Below are 22,571 nucleotides of genomic sequence, written 5' to 3'. Positions count from 1 at the left end.
CAGGGCTATTTAGGGTCTCTCCTATAGGTTTCTCTTCAGATTCTACTTGCAAGTTTCCAGCAGGAATCCTCTGCAACTACTACTTCATCCTCTGACCTTGGATCAACCGCAGACTGCTCCAGGAACCGCCGTAACAGCAACAAAGCATCCAGAAGGGCTACTTTTCCTTAGCAACTTCAGCTTCAGCCAGCAACTGCAACAGTTTCCATGGTGTGCACACTCTGGGGATTCCCTGTCTTCACCCTGCACCAGAAGGACCAAATAAATACCCCATGAAGTGACAGAGTCACTTCCCTCCTCACGCAGGTACCTTCTAAGTCAACTACCAGTTCTCTTGGACTCCTTTCCTGGTGGGGAGCATGGTCCTTGGAACACAGAGGGTGGACCCCATCGACACAGACTGTCCTGAGGTCCTGCTGTCCCAATTTGGAGGAGGTAAGACTTTGCCTTCCCTGAGAACAACAGTAACCCTGTGCACCGCGTCTTCTTCACTTCCAGAGGCCTCTGTGCACTATTTGCAAAGTTCCATCAGGCACAGCCTGGCACAGGTCCCCAGCACTCCATCCTGCGATGCTCAACCAGCTGAGTTGTTCTCTGGCGGTGTGGGACCTTCCTTTGTACTGCTGCACCAACCGCATTTTGCACCTTCTTTGTCCCCATATCCTGGGACTCCCGTGGGTGCTTTCTGGTGTCCCGAGGGGTCTCTAAAGTGCTGAGAGCCCCCTCTTCCTCCTCACACAGAGTTGAGGCCCCCTAGTCCCTCCTGAGTCCAAATAGTGCCAACTTGATGCAAAACGTGACTTTGCCGGAACCGAGGCTTGTTGGAGAATTCCAGTGCCAAAACTCACCTGCATCCAACTTCTCTTCGTGGGACATCCAGTGCATCATGCAGAAACCCACTGACATCTTCCTTGGGTGCATTTCTGCAGTCTTCACCCAACCAGGGACTCTTCTTTTGCACCCTCTTCTAGGTTGGCAGGGGCTCCTGTCCTTCCTGGAACTTCTTTCGACTTCTGGACTTGGTCTCCTTCCTTTGCAGGTCTTCAGGTGCATGAATCCACCATTTGTTCGTTTGCAGTCTTGCTTGGTTTTTACAATATCTCTAATCACGACTTATAGTGTGTTCTAAAGAAACTTGAAGTACTTTACTCCTGCTTTTCTGGGCTCTGGAGTGGGGTAATTTACTTACCTTTACTCTATTCTCACTCTACCAATGATTCTGCACACACTACACTCGTCTAAACGGGAATTTGTGATTTGCATTCCATTTTCTTATTATATGGTTTGTGTTGCCCCTAGACCTATTTTCTCCCAATGCATTCTATAGCATTTCCTATTGTTTTCACTATCCTATGTCTAATTATTTACCTCATTTTGGTGTCTGGTGTATATATTATATATAATACTTACCTCCAGAAGAAGAATTGCCTCTAAGATATTTTTGGTACTGTGTCACTCAAATAAACTACCTTTATTTTTGGCAACACTGAGTATTGTCTTTACTTGTGTAGAAGTACTGTGTAACTATAAGTGGCATTGCAGGAATTTGCATGTCTCCTAGTTCAGCCTAAGCTGCTCTGCTATAGCTACCTCTATCAGCCTAAGCTGCTAGAACACTACTACAGTTCCCTGATAAGGGATAACTGGACCTGCTGTAAAGTGTAAGTACCCAAGGTACCCACTACAAACCAGGCCAGCCTCGTACATCACTGCACCATATTTTGGGCCTCCCTGTGAGAACACCTCCCTTTCATACATTATACCTGGTGCAGGTATAATGTAGCACAAGGGGTTACAATGTGGTGTAACGCTTACATTGCATCACTTTGTAAATATGGCACAGGGTGAGGAACTGGTTAGCGATATTGTAGCGTAAAAACAATGACACAAAGGCGGCGCTAGGGGCTTGTAAATGTGCCCCATACGTTTTTAATTTATTCATTAGATTTCAAAATGCACCTTTTGATATAAAACAGGAATACATCATACAATCCATGTACATTTATTAATCACAAATATCATGTAAAAGACTAACAAGTTTAGAAATGCTGAAAATTGCCACCTATGCCTTCCTGTGGAAAGTTCTAGTTGTTGATACGGTCTGATTGAATCACTCAAAAAGCTCCTCAAGGAAGGGTGAGAATTAACCTAGTGTACTATATAACTAACTGCTTGCTATGAACACTTCATGTAAACTCAGTATCACCCCACTACACTTTTTCTCTGTTGCCTGGAAATTGTTCACTTTTTTGAAACACAAGATCCTGATCAGCGAGTAGGAGGAACATCACTGTTGCTATAACTCTTACTAACATTCCTCACAACTATGGTATATTTATATTTCCCATAATCAATTTGTATGGTGGGCAAAATAGGAGGAAGCACTGCAGGCTTTTGGGTTGAGCTAGATGACAAATGCACATCAATCTATGTCAATTGCCATCTCAATGAAATTCCTTGCCAATGGGATATTGCCATTAAGATCAATCATCCCTATCGAGCATTTACAAGCACCTAAAAATGTAGCTGTCAATAGTTGTCAACCGTGTAAATAACATGCCTACAAGATATTTTCTCAATTGAGTCTCTGAAGAGTCCTTTCTTCAAGATAACTATTGACTCTTCATTGAAAGTAAAATCACTGTTTTATTCTAGAGTGAACATCCCTCTTGTGACAGTAAATTGTCCTTAGTTAGAATACACAGGCCCAGTCTGGCAGCCTTTGGACAACTGGAAGTTTGTTCTAATTTCAAATGTTCAACCCAAGAATTCTCACCCTGATGTTCAGTGGGAGCTGTCATCTGTATTACTGTGTAGTGTGAATCACTGTGCGAACTTTTGGAGGGTGTCATCTGTATGATTGTGCTGTGTGAAGGACTGGCCAGACTTGTGGTGGCTGTTATCTGTATGGCTGCATACTCCAAAAGACTGGGCCAGTCCAGGAGTGGGGGCTGTTATCATTATGACCCTGTAGTGTAGAAGACAGCATCCGCCTTGTTGGGGGCTGTCACCTATATGATTGCTGTTGGACATGACCCACTATGCAGGGTTGCCCCCAAGCCTTTTGTCTTTTACCCTCCAATTTTTGCTGAATTTGTTTTTGTTGCCATTAAGACTCTGTACCCTTTACCACTGCTAAACAGTGCTGAAGAGTTCCTGCTTGCCTCTAAACATGGTTAAACTGGTTTGCACCTGATTGGCATACATAATTTACTTCTAAGTCCCTTGTAAAGTAGTATACCCTAAACCCAGGGCCTCTAAATTAAATGCTGATAGTGGGGCTGCAGCACATATTTTGCCACACACATAAGTAGTCTCTTCAAATATGTCTCAGATCTGCCTTTGCAGCCTGAATGCAGTTTTAAACTGCCCATTTGACTTGGCAATATAACCCTCTTGCCAAGCCTTAAACTCCCCTTTTATTCCATAAAAATCATGCTTAAGTTAGGCCCTGGGTGGCCCATATGGCAGAGTGCATTGTAAGTAAAATGTTGGTCAAGTAATTTTATGTTTGACATGTCCTGGAAGTGAAAGACCTCTAAACTTGTTTATCACTACTGTGAGGCCTACCTGTTCCATAGAATAACATTGAGTTGATATTACATTTAATAAGGGCTAACTTTTGATTGGGGACAGATAAACTTTTCATGTTTGGTATCTATGAAAATGTAATTAAGGGGGCTTGGTTTGGCCACAAGTTAAGATGGCCACCTAGGACCGCAGCTCTGCGTATCGGCGGGCCTCGGGCTGGGGGTGGCGGTGTTGCGCGGGCACTGGGCTCTCCGCCTTGAGCGCCGGAGGAGCGCTGGAGGTCGCTGCCACTGGGGGTGCCATCTACTGGCGGGGGAAGAGCCCGGCCACCCTGTTGGAGGCGCGAGTGGGGAATCGGCCCATGATCACATGCCGAGCCGCGGCCTCGCGTGATCTTGAGGCCCAGCGCGAGGTGGATTGTGCAGGGAGAGCAGCTCCTAGTGCCCCGGGGAGGAGCCCGTGCAGCGGCTTGTGCCTTGCCAGAGCCGGAGCATTATTGTAACAGCTTGCGGCTCTGCTCACCATCTTTGTGTGCCCGCACCTAGGTCAGCCCCACCGCCTTCCCTCCCCCCCTTGGATTGTGCTGCACAGGGGACGGGGATTCTGAGAGCCATGGGTCTGGCGCGCCATTCATCACAGAATATGGGAGTCTTGGGAGGGTGATGACCTGGCCCCCCCCACTTCCACATATCGCCTCCGACCACCCCCCCTTAAGGCTGCCTAATGGGGGTGGTATAATACTGGCACATCTTGGACGTGGTGACTCTGCGGCAGCGGCCCGGCACTGCCAGGAGAGGCCCTGATTGGTGACTGTGAGGAGGGGCACGTGGATAGGAGACAGTAGGAATTGTGGACAGGGTCGAGACCCACCGTGGAGCAGAGCCTCTCGGGACTGAGAGGTGGATTTGCAGACGAGGTGAACTGTGGGCCCCTTCCCGCAATGTGCAGGTGGAACATGGGGAACCAATTGGAGCTGCCAGGTGAGCAGCGTCCGCGCTACTGAACAACTGCAACGCTATACACAGTGGTCCCCGGGATGGAGGGCCCATGGGTTGGTAGAGCCTACCCCGCCATCGGACCACCTGAGGCTTTCTGGTAATGACGTTTTCCTTCTCAACTGATTCTGAGCCCCTGGGACCTGCACCCTCCATTCCTCTCCAGTTTTCTACCCCCCGGTCTGGGGGCATTGCAGTAGTTACTTACCGGACCTTGCTGGGCACTGGACACAGAGCGGAGGGCATTGAGTGTCTCCTCCCTCCCCTTCTCTCCTTCTACCGTGTCATTTGCTTGCCCGCATCCGGCTAGCGCTCCGCCAGCCACTCTTCAGCAGGAATCTCCCTCTTCTTCCACAGTCTACCGGAACACACTTGTGACTGGGAGTCTGCGATGCCTGGTGGTAGGACGTCAGGCAAGCAAATAGGTAAACCATCCCGCAATTGCTCTTCTTGGAAGCTCTACAAAATATCGAGAGCGTTGTCACCAGCCTCGGAGCTGCAGGCATTCACTCCTCCCGGTATCATGAAAGAACCAGCACAGGGAGCCACTATGGACCGCATTTTACAGGAGATTTTGGCGGTGGGTCGCAGGCTGGAGGGGATGGACAATGCCATGGCCTCCCTGACGGCGGAGACGAAATCCATGCGCTTGGACATAGCGGGCTTTCAGTCACAAGTACTGGGACTAGAGCAGCGGGTCTTGACAGTGAAGACACATATCACCTCCTTCACGGACAGAGATCAGGAACTTCTATACCTTCGAAGTAAGCCGATTGATCTAGAAGACAGAAGCCGCAGGGACAACATCCAATTTTTTGGATTCCTGGAGACCATTGAAGGCGCGGACATTCACTCCTACCTGTGAGAGACCTTCCCCAAAGTAACGGGTCTCACTTTCGACCCCCCCACTGGAATTCCTGAGGGTGCACAGGCTTAGTCACAAAAGACGAGGCAACACCAATCGCCCTATAATAGCATGCCTTCTAAGACATGTGCAGACTCGTCAACTCCTACAAGTGGCCCGGTCACAAGACACATTCCAGATGGATAGACTGCTGCATACACAGACCACGGATAGGGACAAATCTCATTCCCCACTGAAGCCCACCGTGACTACCACCTGACGACACGGCTGCATAACATCTCAACGGAACTACAACAGTGAAACATGCAATGTTCTGCAAGAGCTGCAGGGGTCCTCCTGCTGAGACGACGGAGGGATGAGTACCTGCCTCTTTGATAATGTGGCTGATGTTTGTTTTATAGTTGAACTGTATTCCAATAGGTTGTATGACTAACTTAGCTTATTGTCCGGCTCTCATCTGGCATGTTTGAGTCCATTGTATTACTTGTTGATTGCCCTTCGGATTTCAGATTTCGATTTCATACGAGTGTGGTACGTTTCAAGTTTGATTGCCCCCAACTGGCTATTACATACAGGTTCTAGTCTTCACTGTCCGATCGCTCATCAGCTCGTAGATCGCCCTCTATCCTCTATCTCCCCCCTGCTCGCCCTACCCCCCTCCCTTGCTCATCGCTCCCCCACTCACCCTCCACTTTGCACTCATATGCCTCCCAAATCCTTCTTCAAGCTAGGATACCTCCCCACTATGCTGTCCGATTTACACACACCTGGACACAATATCTATACCCACTGTTTGTGTCGTCTGGGGACTACTGCGCCGGGTATAGCGGGTCCTTACCGGCCGTGTTGATGGCTGCTTTCCCCTTCCTCCCTCTCCTCCCCCTCTCCATCTGTGGATATTTTCCGCCTACGTCATCTGAGCAGCTTGACAATGTCATAATATTGGTTTTAACGTAGGCACACTCTGCGAAGGTCCCTGCCAGCCCCTTCCCTATCCCCCCCTCGACACATCGCCGTACTGACTTCTGCTGCGTGACCGCGCGGTCCCCTCCGGTGCCTATATCTCTTATATCGTATATCTTACATCTAACATCTTATGCCCTACAGGGACGATAGATTGGCGGGACTGGGATGTCTTGCGCGCCTCTCCCCCACCGTCGGAGGCCCGCTGGTTGGGTGCTTGGGCGTTGAGCCTTCACAGGCTTAGGTTTAGACCCGCAGATTACAGATCGAGACCGGCGGAACTTCCCTGTTCCGCTCTCTTTTCTTTACTTCTTCCCACTTCTTTTCTTCCTCTCTCTCTCTCCCTTTCTCACTCTTCCTTTCTCTCTCCTTCCCCCTTCCCCTTTTTTATTGCATGTGAGGGTAGTATTGAGCTCTCCTCTTTTGGCCCATTTCCCACATTTCTATCCTCCCCTTTCTTTTCTTCTCCCTCTTCCCTCCTCTCTCTCTTTCTATTCCTTGTCCTTCTTCTTCCATTTGCCGGGGTTCTCCCCCCTTCTTTTTTTTCTCTCTTCTTTTCTCTCCCCTCCTCCCCTGCCCCATCCCGCCCCCCTAATTTATTCCCCTTTCCCTCCCTCTCTTCCCTCCCCTCCTACTATCCCCTCCTCTGCCCGTGACAGACCCTTCCTCCAGGTCCTTGACATTACTTTTTTTCTGCCTTTTCTAGCTCTCTCCCCCTCCACCCATCTCTCTCTTCTCCCCATCTGGACCGCCTGGCCCCTATCTCTGAGTTTCATGGTGGTCGACTCCTCCACACCCCACTTCAACCCACTACGGATCATATCCTGGAATGTAAATGGCCTTACCAATTTCATAAAACGGATAAAAGTGCTCTCCTACCTTAATTCTAAGCGGGCCGACACAGCCCTACTCCAGGAGACGCACCTTAACAGGGATGAGTCCGACAAGCTACGCAGGGACTGGGTGGGAACAGCATTATTCAGCTGCAGCCCTACCCCGCAAGATCCAGGAGGCAGTGTCACCCGAAGTGTAGTGTCATGCTGCTGTTGCTGGAAACCATCCCCTTCACCGTCATAAAATCATGGGATGACTCAGAAGGGAGATATGTGTTCGCCAAGCTTAAGCTGGGGGACTCCTCCCTGTGTGTGGGCTCCGTTTATACCCCAATCGGCTCTAAATGACTGTTCTTTCTGCAAATCATCCATCTCTTGACTGAAATAGGGGCGACTTGTTATGTGATCGGTGGAGATTAGAATCTGGCTAGAGACGCAGTACTGGATAGGACAGGGCCCCTAGATATCATCAATAATGCCGACAGGGCCCTACAGTCTGATATAATGCTGGACAACGGCCTGGTGGACCACTGGCGGCTGACACATCCGGTTGACAGGGAGTACACCTTTTTGTCACCGGTGCACAGCACTCAATCCTGTCTAGACTATTTCCTCATGGCGCATAACCTAGTGGCCCATGCCCAAGATCCTTGCATCTTTGAATCTGGCCTCTCGGACCACTCCCCAATCCAGATCGCTGTCCAGTTGGGCCTGGTGTCCCCAGGTCGCAAACCATGGAGATTTTCTGTACATCGCTAGCGTTCACCGCAGGGCAAGACACAGTTCAGAGCCCATGCATCCACCTTTGTTCAAGAAAACATAGGCTTGGTCGACTCCAAGAGGGTGGTGTGGGCAGTGGCCAAAGCAACCATTCGTGGGCAACTGATGCGAGATGCAGTGTTGGCGAATAGAGAGAGAAAAGCGCGGCAAGAGGCACTGGAAACAGACATCAGACGTCTCACGCGGCGATACACAACCCACCCCTCTCTTCACAAGCGCAGATGTCTGGAACGTGCTCGCATGGCTCTCAACGAGCTGTATACCTCGAAGGCCGAATACGCCTTGCAACGCCTTTAAAGGAGACACTATGAGCAAGGTGAGAAAGCCGGCCGGCTGCTGGCAGCACAGCTTCATCAGAGAGCCACCGCTCTTGCTATACCGGCCATCCACACCCATTCAGGAGGAGTGCTTACATACCCACAAGAGAAAGTCAATGAATTTGCGTCCTTCTACCCGTACCTCTACGCGCCGGAGGTGACATCTAGCCATGCCCAAATTGAGGCTTTTTTCACCAGCATTGACCTACGCTCGCTTTTCGATGAAGGTTGCCACCTTCTAGATGGAGAAATCAGTAGGCTGGAAACCGAGAAGGTAATTTCCGAACTCCCCTACCACAAATCACCCGGGGAGGATTGATTCCCCGTGGAATTCTATAAATGGGCAGGGGAGGAGGTGATCTACATGGGGCTCTGGGCGAAGCCTGCCGGACGAAGACCCTTGGTGCTATCTCCAACAATGCTACTATAGCGTTCATACCAAAACTGGGAAGGGACCCTCTTCTTCGTAGCAGCTATCAACCCATATCTCTCCTAAATGGCGACATCAATATACTGGCTAGTGTCTTAGCGAACCGTTTACGTAAAGTCATCCCATCTCTAATACACCATACTCAAGTGGGGTTTGTTCCGGGTTGCACCTCCAGAAACTATCTGCGCACTCTGTGTCATACTCTGTTGGCAGCCAGGGACATGCCAGATGCTGCACTGGCTCTGTCTCTGTATGCCGAGAAGGCGTTCGATCGCATAAAGTGGCCCTATCTCTTCGGCACTCTGGCGAAGTTTTATCTGGGCGGCCGGTTTATTTCTTTGGTGCGACTGCTCTATGATCATCCCAAGGCATGGGTCAACTATTGAGATTTCCTCTCGAACCCCTTCTCCATCCACAGAGGGACGTGTCAGGGATGTCCCCTCTCACCCCTTTTGTTCCTGCCAGCAATGGAACCATTGGCAGCTGCCATTCGTTCCTCCCACTTGCTGAAGGGCCTCCCCCTACCGAACGGCACGTCTAAAATATACTTATATGCCGACGATGTCCTTTTAACTGTGATGGACTTGGAGCGTTCCCTACCACCTCTGCTGGAGATCATTGATGGGTTTTCCCCCCTCTCTGCTTACCGCATAAACTGGGACAAGAGCGAGGCCCTCCCCCTCTCGCGAATAACCATGAATGCTGTGCTTCACGGCCTTCCCTTTTGTTGGACGCCGAGACGCCTTAATTATTTGGGAGTGCTAGTCAATCAAGGATTTGCCCATATGGTGCAGAGAACCTTGATCCCCTTGTCACGTGACTGAAACTCGACTTTGAGAAAAGGAACCACTTGGTCCTTTCCATGTGGGGTAGGGTGCAGGCGGTTCACATGGTCACCGTCCCTCGCTTTACCTACGTTCTGGGCCTTCTACCTTTGCAGGTGCCTCTGTCCACCCTGCGGTCAATTGATGCGCAAATAAGAGCCGTTGTCTAGGGTTCTACACAACCACGTCTGGAATCAGCTAAGCTGATGGCATGCCTTTCCCATGGGGGAACAGGACTTCCTTCGGTGGAACACTATGCATTAGCGCTGCAGCTGTCTCAACTGGCTCATACACTGCCTGGATTGTCGGAGCCACCGCAGTGGGAGACTTTAGGAAAGACTCTGCTTTCCCACGACGGGGGGCTTGGTGGGCTCTATTGTGGCGGCCTCTCGTCCTCTGTTGCAGCAAATCCGATTATGAAGGTGACCAGAGTGGCCTGGCGCAGGGCTCACCGTCTGTTCAGGGTGCACCCTTCCTTCACGCCCAGGCCCCCTTGTGGAACAATGATGGCCTACGGATAGGCAGGGAGGTGCTGAATTGGCCACAATGGAGCAGTGCTGCCATCCTTGACCTTGCTCAGGTGCTAGAGGACGGAGCGCCCAAATCTTTCACCAAGCTACAGGAGGAATTTAACCTCCACCGAGGCAGGAATGGTGATATCTGCAACTTAAACACTGTTTACAGAAGGACGCTGATACGATTCGCTGGGGACTCCAGACCTCACCTGTGGTAACTTACTTAAAAATTTGGGGAAAATACAAGGGTGTTATTGCAGGCCTCTACGGAGACATCACACGACGCCTTTATTCACAACCTCTCCAGGACAAGCTGCGTTTAAAATGGCAAGAGCGCCTGCAACTGACATTTGATACGGAGGAATGGGTGGATGTTCTGGAGGCCCTGGATAGAGGTACTCGAGAAGCTCAACTAAAATTCTGTCTCTTCAAGGTAATCCATGACTGGTATTAGACTCCAGCGAAATTACATAGAACAGGGGTCCTTCTGCATGCAAAGTGCTGGCGCTGCACAGAACCACACTGCTATCTGCTTCTTATCCTAATCGATTGCCCGATGGTTCAGCTTTTATGGAAAGCTGTAGGCCTCACTCTGGCTGAATCCATACCGCTTCAGGTACCGCTCTCTCCCTCCCTTATCATATTGCATGACATGGCCTCCCTCCCGGCTCTGCCCAGGCCGCATAGACGTCTGTTGCAGACTGAGTTAGCCACCGGTAAAATATGCATCCTCCGCCACTGGAGATCTGCAACCTCCCCAACCCCGGAGGAATGGATTGTGGCAATGACCCGTATAGCCACACATGAAAGAGTCATTTACAACTTACAGGATCGGGCCGCTGTATTTAATCAGGTGTGGACTCCCTTTCTTGCAGTAGGGCCGTCGTCAGATGTCCACCACCACCTACACCTGCCCCATGTCGCTCCTTGCCTCTGCTTCCATTGGTCCGCACCCAGAACCATAGACCTAGCTGATACACCCCTCCCCTCCCCTGCCCGCACTCCCCTCTCTCATACGTAAGCCTCTCCCCGTCCTTTACATGCCCTCCCCTCTTTCTTTCTTTCTTTCTTTCTTTCTTTCTTTCTTTCTTTCTTTCTTTCTTTCTTTCTTTCTTTCTTTCTTTCCTACTTTCTTTTCTTCCCCTCCCCTAGTATTTCAGTCTCCCAGCCTCACCCCCTTCCCCCTCCCTCCCCCTCCCCCCTACCTTTTTTTATTTTTTCCATCTTCTTTTCTTTTTACCCTCCCCGGGCTTCCTGCTACCCTCTTGCATCAATATCAGTCTCCCTACCTCTCCCTCCTCTCCTCACTCACTCCCCCTTAACCTTTTCCTTTCTCTCTCCCTTTTCTCTCTTCTACTTTGCTTTTACCTTCATAAGATGGGCTGCCACGCATTGTGCCCTCTGTAGGCCCAAGCGGGGCTCGCACACATTCTCTGTTTGGGAACTCAGACCCGGGTTACCCCCTCCCTCATCGGGCCTCTTCATTACTATATTTTAATGAACCACAGCTGTCGTGTAAGGCAGTATTCTTTACCGGTCAATATCACATGGTAGTGTGTACCTGGCCCCGGATAGCCTATCCTTTCGGGCGAGATAGGGTGACTCGTAAAAGCGTCCTGGACTTGTTAGATGGTACAAAGTCCCCACCCCCCCCGGGCTGAGCCTCATTTTAGCGAGACATGCCATTACAGATGTCGCATCACAAGATCGCCTATGTTGCACTTTGACCATCCCCTCCCCTCCCTTCTACCTCCCCATCTTCTCTTTTTTATTGTCCTTAGCTTCTCCTCCTCCCCCGTCTTTACTTACTTAAGTTTTGTTTTATTATTACTGTCCTTCTACAATGTATAGACAAATTGTTAGCTGTACTTCACTTAAGTTGCACTCTAGGTGATACTATCTAAGTCATTTTCTGCATATGTGGGGACTTAGGTCCCTTTTGGCTTTGTACCACCTTGCAATGTTAATAAAGAATTTCAACACAAAAAGAAAATGAAATTAAAACCCTCTCTAATGGTAAAGTCAGATTTTCAATTACAAAATTGAAAATACAACTTTTGAAAAGTTGGCAAATTCTTGCCCTTAGCCATATGGTATCTGCAGCCTCCCTTGGTTCACATGACTGGGTGTAACTAACAGACTTTGTGAATTTCTCCCATACAGTCACACAATAGAGGGATTAGGTGTGCCTGAATGGACAGACTGCTGGCAGTATGGAGAAGGGGGGTTGAGCTGGGAACAGCCCCACTTGCAACTGAATTGACCATGCTCTGCCTTCACACAAAGGTCTCTTCCCTTCCACATTTTCTGTGCAGCCAGCTTAGCACCATGGGAGGGGAGCCCGGATATTCCAGGCACTTCAAAGAGAAACCTTTAGAAACTTCTCTCAACTTCAAAGAAGGAACCTAGGGCCAGATGTAGGAAAGGATTTGCAACTCGCAAACGGCAAAAACTGCCGTTTGCGAGTTGCAAATCGCATTTTCCTATGCAGAAATGCATTCTGCGAGTCGGACCGACTCGCAAAATGCATTTCAGAATCGCAAATAGGAAGGGGTGTTCCCTTCCTATTTGCGATTCCTAGTGGTATGCAATACCATTTGCGACCGCATATGCGGTCGCAAATGGTGTTGCAGTTACCATCCACTTCAAGTGGATGGTAACCCACTCGCAAATTGGAAGGGGTCCCCATGGGACCCCTTCCAGTTTGTGACTGGACCCAAAAACATTTTTTCAGGGCAGGGAGTGGTCCAAGGGACCACTCCCTGCCCTGAAAAAATACCGAAACTAAAGGTTTCGTTTTTTTTTTTAAGTGCAGCTCATTTTCCTTTAAGGAAAACGGGCTACACTTAAAAAAAAAAAAACTGCTTTATTTAAAGAAGTCACGAACACAGAGGTCTGCTGACTACAGAAGGCCTCCATGTTTGCGAGTGCCCATAGTCGGTATGGGGCCGCAATTTGCGACCCACCTCATGAATATTCATGAGGTGGGTCATTGCGACCCCATACCGACTCGCAGACGGTGTCTGAGACACCGTTCTGCATAACATTTTGCGAGTTGCAAATAGCGAGTCGCTATGACTCGCTATTTACAACTCGCAAAATGTTTCTTTGCTACATCTGGCCCCAGGTATAAAAAGAAGTTCCCTAGACCCACTCTACAGTTCATTTTCTGGAACATTGGAAGGACTCTCAGAGGACTGCCTGCTGATGTAGCCTGCTGTGTACTCCACAAAACCTGCTTTGATGCACCTGGAAGGACTGCCTTGAAGCACAGGGAGCCTGCTGTGAACCCTCAGACGCCAGCCCTGCTGTTTGACCCCTGCTCCTTCACCTGAGCCAAGGATTATCAGAGTGACTCTCAGAGTTAGTCTACTTGCCTCAAAGTGACACTTTGGTGGTGCAGATCTCTTGTGAATAAGTTTGAAATATTTGATGGTAGCAAGAGAAAATAAACATATTGCTGAAAATGAGGAAGTGATAGAATTGAAGGAGGAACAAAATGCACCCTTACTTGGGAAGAATCTTTTCACAAATTTAGATTTAATGTCCCACATTGCATAATTGATCTCAAAGACCTTACGGCATTGTGGAACAATCAATTCATTTTTCAATTCTATGGGGAAAATATATTTTCAGGATTTTGTAGTGGATAAATATTTCCCCCACTGTTTCGCATGACATGAAATATATTTCTCTTAAAGTGTGGAACTTATTGCAAAAAGGAGATGTAAACATTTTGCATACATTTTCCTCAGTATCACATAGTACTTCAGTACTGCCACTTTATTTCTAATTGGGTGAAAATGGGGGTGTGGCTTGAATCCCAGACAAGATGGGTACGTAGCCAAACATGTCTGTCACACTGAGGGGAGAATTACAGGCTAGTGACTAAATTCAGAAACCTGCCATGGTTTACTAGCGATCCCCAGCTGAAAGAAAGCAGTATTGATCTCCCATGGTACATTTCCAGTGATCTGCAACCAGGCTAATATGGAAAATTACAAGACCAACTCATGACTCAAATTAACAAGCATTTGCAGTGCAATGGGTCTCGCATTTGCTTGAGTTAGAGCTATTGGTTTTGTAAAAGTAGAACTTGACTTTTCTTGCCTTATAAATTGATCAACCCTGCCTCATAATTTTGTCTTTTCCTGCCACATAATTCCAGTGGCCCTGCATATAACTAACACACTGCCATTTAACTTCTTTCTCTATCGGCAGCCAAAAATGAAAATATTGTCATTTAGCATCCTAATTAAAATCTGCCATTCTAATTCCAATAGAATACCACTTTCACCACTCCACCATCAGAGTTGCTGGCTGGCTAACACAATTCTAAAAAAAAAAAGACACAAGACGGCCACCGAGGAGTAAAGAGAGAAATAAACTAGAAGGGTCACCCAAACATATGAAGAGTGTTCAACCAGTCATAGTATGTATGTATTGGGTATTTATAAAGCGCATTCCGACCCTAGGGCATCGAAGCGCGAACTGGGTGAGGCAGTGTCTACTAACAGGGAGACTCCAAATCTTTAATGCGGGAAGAGCCAGGTCTTAACCAGTCTCCTAAATGTTAGATGATTCTGTTCTTGCCTTAATTCCAGTGGGAGTGAGTTCCAGATTTTAGCAGCTGCGATAGTGAACGCTCTATCTCCCCACTTCGCCTTTTTGGTGCGGGAAGTTTGGATTCGATAGGCGGAGGCAGATCGCAACAACCTATTAGGTCTATACCATTGCAGCTTGGTGGTCAATGCCTTAGGCCCAATCCCATGGATGGCCTTGTGAGTAATGCAGAGAGCCTTAAAAGAGACCAGCTGGGCTACCGGAAGCCAGTGTAGATTTCTGAGGCACTTCTTAGCAGAGGCCACGCGGGGCAGCTTCAGAAGAAGCCTAGCAGCAGTGTTCTGCATCAACTGCAGCTTATTCAGCGATTCTTTATCCAGGTTGAGCAGAAGCGCATTCCCGTAATTCAATCTGGAAATGACTAGAGCCAGAGTAGCAATAATTCTGCAAGATTGTGGAATAAAAGGAAATACTTTTTAAAATTTCTTCAGAGTCCACATGCAGGTCTTGATTATCTGATTGACCTGGGGTTTGAACGACAATTGATCGTCAAACAATAGTCCTAAATTCCTCGAGGTAGACACTGGCACAGGAAGAGTGCCACACTCTTTGGGCCACCAGATGGAAGACCAGTGTTCCCTCTTGATCCCAAAGCACAGAATCTCAGTTTTTTCACAATTCAGTTTTAGCCAATTGGCCTTAATCCAGTTGTTCACTGCTATCATGCAGGCGTTAAAGCGGGTGGCCACTTCCTCCATGTCTTTGTTAATCGGGATGATAATCTGAGTATCGTCTGCATAGGAAGTTGGGATAAAGCCGAAAGAGCGGATTAGCTCTGCCAGCGGTGCCACGTACACATTGAATAACGTCGGGCTGAGAGAAGAGCCCTAAGGCACCCCACACGGCAAAAGGTAGGCCGGGGATCTAAAATCACCTCTGCTGACTGTGGCCCACCTATCTGATTGAGAGGATTCAATCAGCTTGAGAGCTTGATCTCTAATGCCTACCCGATGTAAGCGGTCTAGCAGAATGTGAGGGGCAATGGTGTCAAATGCTGCCGACAGGTCCAATAGAACCAAAAAGACCCCCTGCCCCTCATCAAATCTGCGTATGGTATCGGATGATGCGATGAGAGCTGATTCAATGCTATGGGATTTCCAAAAACCGTGTTGCGAGCTGTCTAGGCCCTCTGAGGCTGACAGGAAATCAACCAATTCTTTATAAATATGTTTTTCCAGAATTTTGGCCGCATAGGGAAGCAGGGCTATTGGGCGTAGATTAGTCAGATCATTAGGTTTGCCTGTTTCCTTCTTTTTTAAGGGAATAATAGTGGTTTCTTTCCATGCCCTTAGGATACAAACCAGTTATAAGGACCTCCTGAACAATAGGGGCCAGCATGGATGCCACCAGCTCTGGTACTAATTGAAGGATGGTGGGGGGGCAGGGATCCAAAGGGGAGCTCGATTTGCATTCCAGAAGCAGCTTGCAAATGACCTCTTGAGATGGCATTTTAAACCTAGAAAGTAGATATGGCTTATCTGGCGCCCCATTAGGTGCCACCACAGGGAGCAGGGGCATAACTGTCCAGGGAGGAAAGTTCACCTGTTCCTTTTCCGAAATGAAGCTAGAGTAGATGTTAAGAATTTTACTTTCAAAGAATTTGGCTATTTTGTTGCAAAAGTCTTGGGAGTTCTCTACTTTAGATGTGCCTAAGGGAGTAGTGAGAACATTTATGGTTCTAAATAGCTCTCTAGAAGAGTTGGCTGCCTCCCTGATTTTAAGTGTGAAATAGTCCGATTTGGCTACCAGACAGGCTTCTTTGTAAGTGTTTAGGGCTAGTTTTAACTCCGCTCTCTCACCATCCCTAGGGTTCAATTTCCAGCAGCGCTCCTTCTGCCGGTATTTTCTCTGTAAGATTTTGAGGTCTCGAGAGAACCATGGTTGGTTGGGTTTTTTCCTGGTGCGTGAAACAGAAACCCTTGCCGGCGCTAGTGAGTCCATTGCCTGCGCAATGCCCTGATTGAACCTGGCAAGCAGTGACAGAGTAGACGCCTTCGGATCGTTCCAGCTCTGTATTAATGCTATTATGCTATTTCCAACGGTTCTGCCTTAATATTTCTCCAGGGTCTTAGTAGTTTTTTCGGGGGAATGGGTGTCAGAGGCTGCTGCCTCACCAGAAATTTAAATGCCAGGAGCGCATGGTCAGTCCACTTTAACGGGGTCGTTAAGAGATTAAGTTCTTCCTCGGGGTGGGTGAAAATCAGCTCTATGAGTGGCCAACCCATCCTTTAGGACCCAGTCCAGAGCCGCCATGAGGTTGAGAAATTCAATAACCAGCGAGTCGCTCGTATCATCAAAGTGAATGTTGAAGTCTCCTAAAATAATTGCTTTAGGGGCCATGATCAGGGGTTCCAACAGGTAGAAAGGAACTTAGAGATGGGGCCGGGGGGGCGGTAAATTAGCAGGCCTTCAGAGACCAGGGATTTGCCAAAGAAGAGTTTAAAGGCCATAGTTTTGCAGACCTCTGGCGTGTGTCTAGCGCTATTCCAAATGCAGGTGAGCTCAGACCTGCAGATAATAGCCAGTCCTCCTCCTCTCCCTGTGCTCCTGTAATAAGGATGTTAAGTTGGCCTGAATCATGGTCATAATTGTAATAAGGAGAGATAATAAAACATATACAAATAACATATAAACCCAATAAAAACCTTTATCAGAAATAAACGTTTGGCATTGGACTGTAATGCTCAGAACAGCCCCTAGAGGACGCCATAATGAAAATAGCATTTGTAAGAAACATGGGCCCTTATTTATACTTTTTTCGTGCTGCATTTGCGTCATTTTTTTACGCAAAAGCGGCATAAACTTACAAAATACAACGTTTACACCGCTTTTGCGTCAAACAATTATGCAAATGTTGCGCAAAAAAAGTATAAATCACGGCCATGGTCATGTAATCATATAGTTAGCCCCAAGAGGGCATAACCACATGAAAAGAAAATGGCAGAAAGTAATGCAGTGTAACCATATATTTAGCCCCTTGAGGGCACAGTGTATTACACATTTTTAGGGCTAGCAGGCCTACTGCAATCAAATTGCAAACAAGGCATTTAAAACACAAACTACCTCCAGCTGTAAATATATTTTGCCCTCATCTTGAGGGTGAAAAAAAAATCCTAACCCTGTAGCAGTACCACCCTTCAGTGCCTTTGAAGTTTGTAGCTCTTTCACAGTCTCATCATTTCAGAGCTGAAGCACTTTCAATATTATATACAATGAAGCCATTGTTGTTGCTTATTTACCTTATACAACTAACAACCACTGCCAAGGGTATTCCTGGCTTGTTGTACTTGTATTATTACTGTTGTAATGTTACTTGTTGTATTTTATATCTGGATGCAATGACAGAAAGAAGCTCAAAATACCAGTGCGGCCGCCCACTAGTTAAGCACCGATTTTTAGCTTATCTACTTTTAAAGCACTCCCTTCATTACTTCAGCCATACCCCTTTGAGTGACCAGCAGTATTTTTAAAGCCCTGGCTACACTTGTATACCTCTCAGTCTGTTGATTCTTGAATGAAGGTGAGATAAGATGTTTAAAATCCCAATAAAGTTAAGGAGACTGTTCTTTTTGGCAGGGTTCGAGGAGGGTGTTGGGAGGGCCGGAGATTTGCAAAAGTGTGCCCTCATAGAAGTCACTTTTTTGGTGGTGAATATCATTAAAAAGAAAGCAGAAATCACGAAATAAAGGCTAGCTTGTAGGTATGTGTTTACAGCGTTAGGATGGGGCTGTAAGACATTCTCCGACTTTTGTGTTAATGATAGCCTTAATGTCACCTTAGCAAAGCTCTGTTACATCTATATGTATATAACTTCGGTGTGGGCCCTACATGGAAATCAAATACCCAAAAGTGAAATGAGTGATGGCAGTGAAGCACAAGGGAGCATAATGCATATAGGCCCTCATTATGACATTGGCGGCAAGTCCCGCTTACCGCCATGCCGACTGCTGCCAACATACTGCCGCCGCAGCAGTATACCGCTACCCACATTATGACCGACACATAGCAATCCGTCAATATACAGACACACACAAGTCCACCAGCCCAAATGTCAGTGATAAACTGGCGGTAGAAAAACCCCACACTGTTACGCCAAAAAAACTATGCCCACAGCATTATGACACACTAATCACCACAGCGGGCATTCAACCGCGGTAAACCATTGGCGGTACATACTGCCACGCTCAAAATACACACACACAAACAAAACAACACTACATTGGACCATTCAAACTACACACACCTGGCACACATACACACCACACCCACACACCCCGCCAGGAAATAAGACTCCTCTGATTGTCTCTCTTGTGTCCTACTCAGTCACCCTGTCCACCTTGAACTGCCATTGCTCCACTTCCTATGCCCCTTGGACAATGCACCTGTGATACAAATAGACTGGACTCTATCCTGGACTTTCCTTCATCATCCACCCAGCCCATTGCACAATCCCATCTACCTCTTAGCACTAAAATAAACACCCTTTGAAAAAATACAAGTATAGAGTATATCAAATGATTTAACTATGTATTCGTTTAACAAGGTTTAAACACTGCAATACAACTGTACAGTAATTTATACATAGGAATGACCTGTAGTTGGCTGCAGTCAACACACCAGGTGCCAGAGGGGGGCACAGATATCTGAAAATAGAGATGCCAAAAGGTACAGTAAGTGGCCATAGAAGTAGGAAAATCTGGCTGCCATGTACAATGTCAAATACAAAACTGTCAATGCAAAGTGAAGTTGCAGTGTCTTACCTGTGTGTCACTGGAAGTACTGTTGTATAATAGATGTTCTGTTGTCCTCATCCTCATCCTCTGCCCCCTCATCTTCACTTTCCACAGGGTCCACTACTGCCACACGCCCGTCTCCAGCCTCCTCCTCCAGCAGAAAGGGCACCTGGCGTCTCAAGGCAAGGTTATGCAACATGCAGCATGCCATGATTATCTGGCACACCTTCTTGGGTCAGTAACACCTGTTAGATGCAGGAACTGAAACCTGGCTTTCACGAGGCCAAACGTCCTCTCTATTATTCTCCTTGTTCGCCCATGTGCTTCATTGTAACTTTCCTCTGCCCTTGTCCAGAGATTTCTCACAGGGGTCAGTAGCCATGAGAGGTTGGGGTAGCCAGAGTCACCTGCAAATATTGAGGGACAACTGATAGACACACACTAACCCTTAAGGCCCACACCATGCCCACACACCAACATCCACTGGGTGGGAACCTGGGCTCACCTATTAGCCATGCCCGGTGCCTCTGGAGTTGACCCATCACATATGGGATGCTGCTATTCCTCAGGATAATGGCATCATGCACAGAACCAGGATACTTTGCATTGGCATTAGAGATGTACTGGGACTCCAGGCACACTATCTGCACATTCATCGAGTGAAAGCTCTTTCGATTTCTGTTCATTTCTCAGGTGGGACAAATGCAATAAGCGTACCATCAATTGCCCCAATAATGTTGGGAATATGTCCCATTGCATAGAAGTCAGCTTTCACTGTGGCCAAATCCTCCACCTGGGGGAAAACTGTGCATGTGTTTTATTAGGACAGACAACACTCTGGTTAGCACTATTGAGAACATTGTCTGTGAAATTCCTGCTGCCAAGCCCACTGTCACTTGGAAGGAGCCAGTTGCCAAGTAATGGAGCATAGATAGGACTTGCACAATAGGGGGGATCCCGGTGGAGTGACAGATAGCAGATATCAGGTCAGGCACCACTTGGGCACAGAGCTCTGTGTTCGTGGCCCTGTCAGGTCTATAGGTGAGGATAATGTGCCTGTCCTGAATTGTTGACAAGTCCACCAGTGGTCTGTACACGGGAGGATGTCTCGTCTCCCATTTATCCGCAGCAGTTGTAATCTAGGGGCAAAACAGTGATTAGCTGGTCAGTATTCCACATTTCCAAACCCTACACTGCATTGTAGGTTGTGATTGTAACAGTATGTCGTTGGATAGGCCCAAATGGTGCCCACCCCTCAACTACAGGTACAGCTGCCACCCCCGTACCAGCACCGCCCTCCCAGCAGCCCCTCTGCAAGTTTCCCGTGCCCGCTCACCCAGGAGGGTGGGCATCTCCTTCGCCCCAGGCACCTCAGGCCCTGCCACAGTTAGCCTGCTGCCCTGAGTGTGGAGGCTATTGGCCTACTGCAATCCATCTCTATTGGGCAGTCAACCATAGTGAATGCCATCCAGAGGCTGGCAGGCCATTTGCAACAAACAAATGGATTCCTGGAGGGCATTCACTCTGGCATGGCGGGCCAACAGAGAAAAATACAGGCTCTGGCCTCCTCGTGATGGCAGCCATTGTCCCTGTCTCTAGCCTTCCCCCTCCAACTTCCTCTACCCAGTCCCATTCCCCTCAACCCCATCCTATCCCAAGCACACATTGAGACCAGCATGCACCCAAGACAACACACAGGAGTGGCTCAGGTAAACACAAGCACCACACAACATCCCGCAGGCACTCACACAAACACCATCCATATGCAGACATAACAACACCCACTGCCTCCAGTGTGTTCCCCTCCTCCTCCTCGTCCACCACCCTCCCAGTAGGGTCAGGGTCCGACGGGCACCCCTTCCTTGTTGGGAGGCCATCCCCAGCTGGGCCTCCGTGGTCTTCCGTGCCCTGCATCTCAGATCTTCCCACCGTTTCTGACAGTGGGTGCTCCGCCTGCCTTAGACTCCAGGCTCCGCACTTCCTTGGGGATAGCACACAATCTACCCTTCTTTTGATGTGTGTTGATCTGCAGAGGCATTACAGACAGAAGAACACCATTAGACAAACATTCCAGCCTGTCACACAAATGGCCCACCATACCCGTTTCCATCACCATTGGTACACACATAGCCCAGCATACAATGTGTACACCACCAAGAGGACATTCTCCCCTTACACGATGCCTCACACACAACTTCATGCATTCATGCCACATGCATCGTGCCCACAGTGTTCTCACCTGATGGTCTGGAGGCTCATACAGCATTCCATACTGGGGTTGGACCCCATCCACCAGTCTCTCCAATTCCTCAGAAGTGAAGGCTGGGGCCCTTTACCCGGTCACAGGGGCCATGTTAGGTTCCAGGCACAGGTCACAGCAGCACATGCAGTGTAGGTCCTCTCCTATGGGAGGTCAGTAAACAAGTGATGAATCAGATAGAAAATGGCAGTCACGTCCTCGGCGGGGCATACCGTCACCGCAGACGTAGATCACCATTGGCCACTGTACCCCATAGGGCCCAACAATAAGCAATGAGGATTTTCACTGCAGTTCCCGACCACCTTCCATCACAGCGCACAACTTCAACGGCATTACCTCACTTCCACCTGTCCCTCCACACAGGACAGGCAGACTCCATTTCAGGGGGGCAACAGGCTTATGGAATAATGCTGCGTCACAGGATAAATATGCACATACTTCACTAATTACACTGTCCCATAGCATGTTTACAGATTGCGGACTTCTGTTGTGGCTCCATTGTTCAGTTTGTGACAGCCTCCTCACTCTTTTGTCCCTTTGATACCTGCTGCTGAGGATGAATAGGAGATGGAGACATACCCCCGTGTACAGACTCCTGGTGGACTTGGCTTAACTGGAGGTCAGGCATACTATCTTCACCTATAGACTGAACAGGGCCACAATCACAGAACTGTGTGCCCAATTGGAGCCTGGAGTGATATCTGCTATCCGTCACCCCACTGGGATCCCCCCTCTTGTGCAAGTGCTATCAGTTCTCCAATTCCTGGCAACTGCTTCTTTCCAAGTGACAGTGGGCTTGGCAGCAGGAATGTCACAGTCAATGTTCTCAATAGTGCTGACAAGAGTGTTGTCTGCCCTGATAAAACATTTGCAGCTACCTTGCATTCCCCCAGGTTGAGGAT

The sequence above is a fragment of the Pleurodeles waltl genome, chromosome 11 (genome assembly GCF_031143425.1).
Source record: "Pleurodeles waltl isolate 20211129_DDA chromosome 11, aPleWal1.hap1.20221129, whole genome shotgun sequence".
Classification (NCBI taxonomy): domain Eukaryota; kingdom Metazoa; phylum Chordata; class Amphibia; order Caudata; family Salamandridae; genus Pleurodeles; species Pleurodeles waltl.
Note: the sequence above shows the minus strand (reverse complement) of the source record.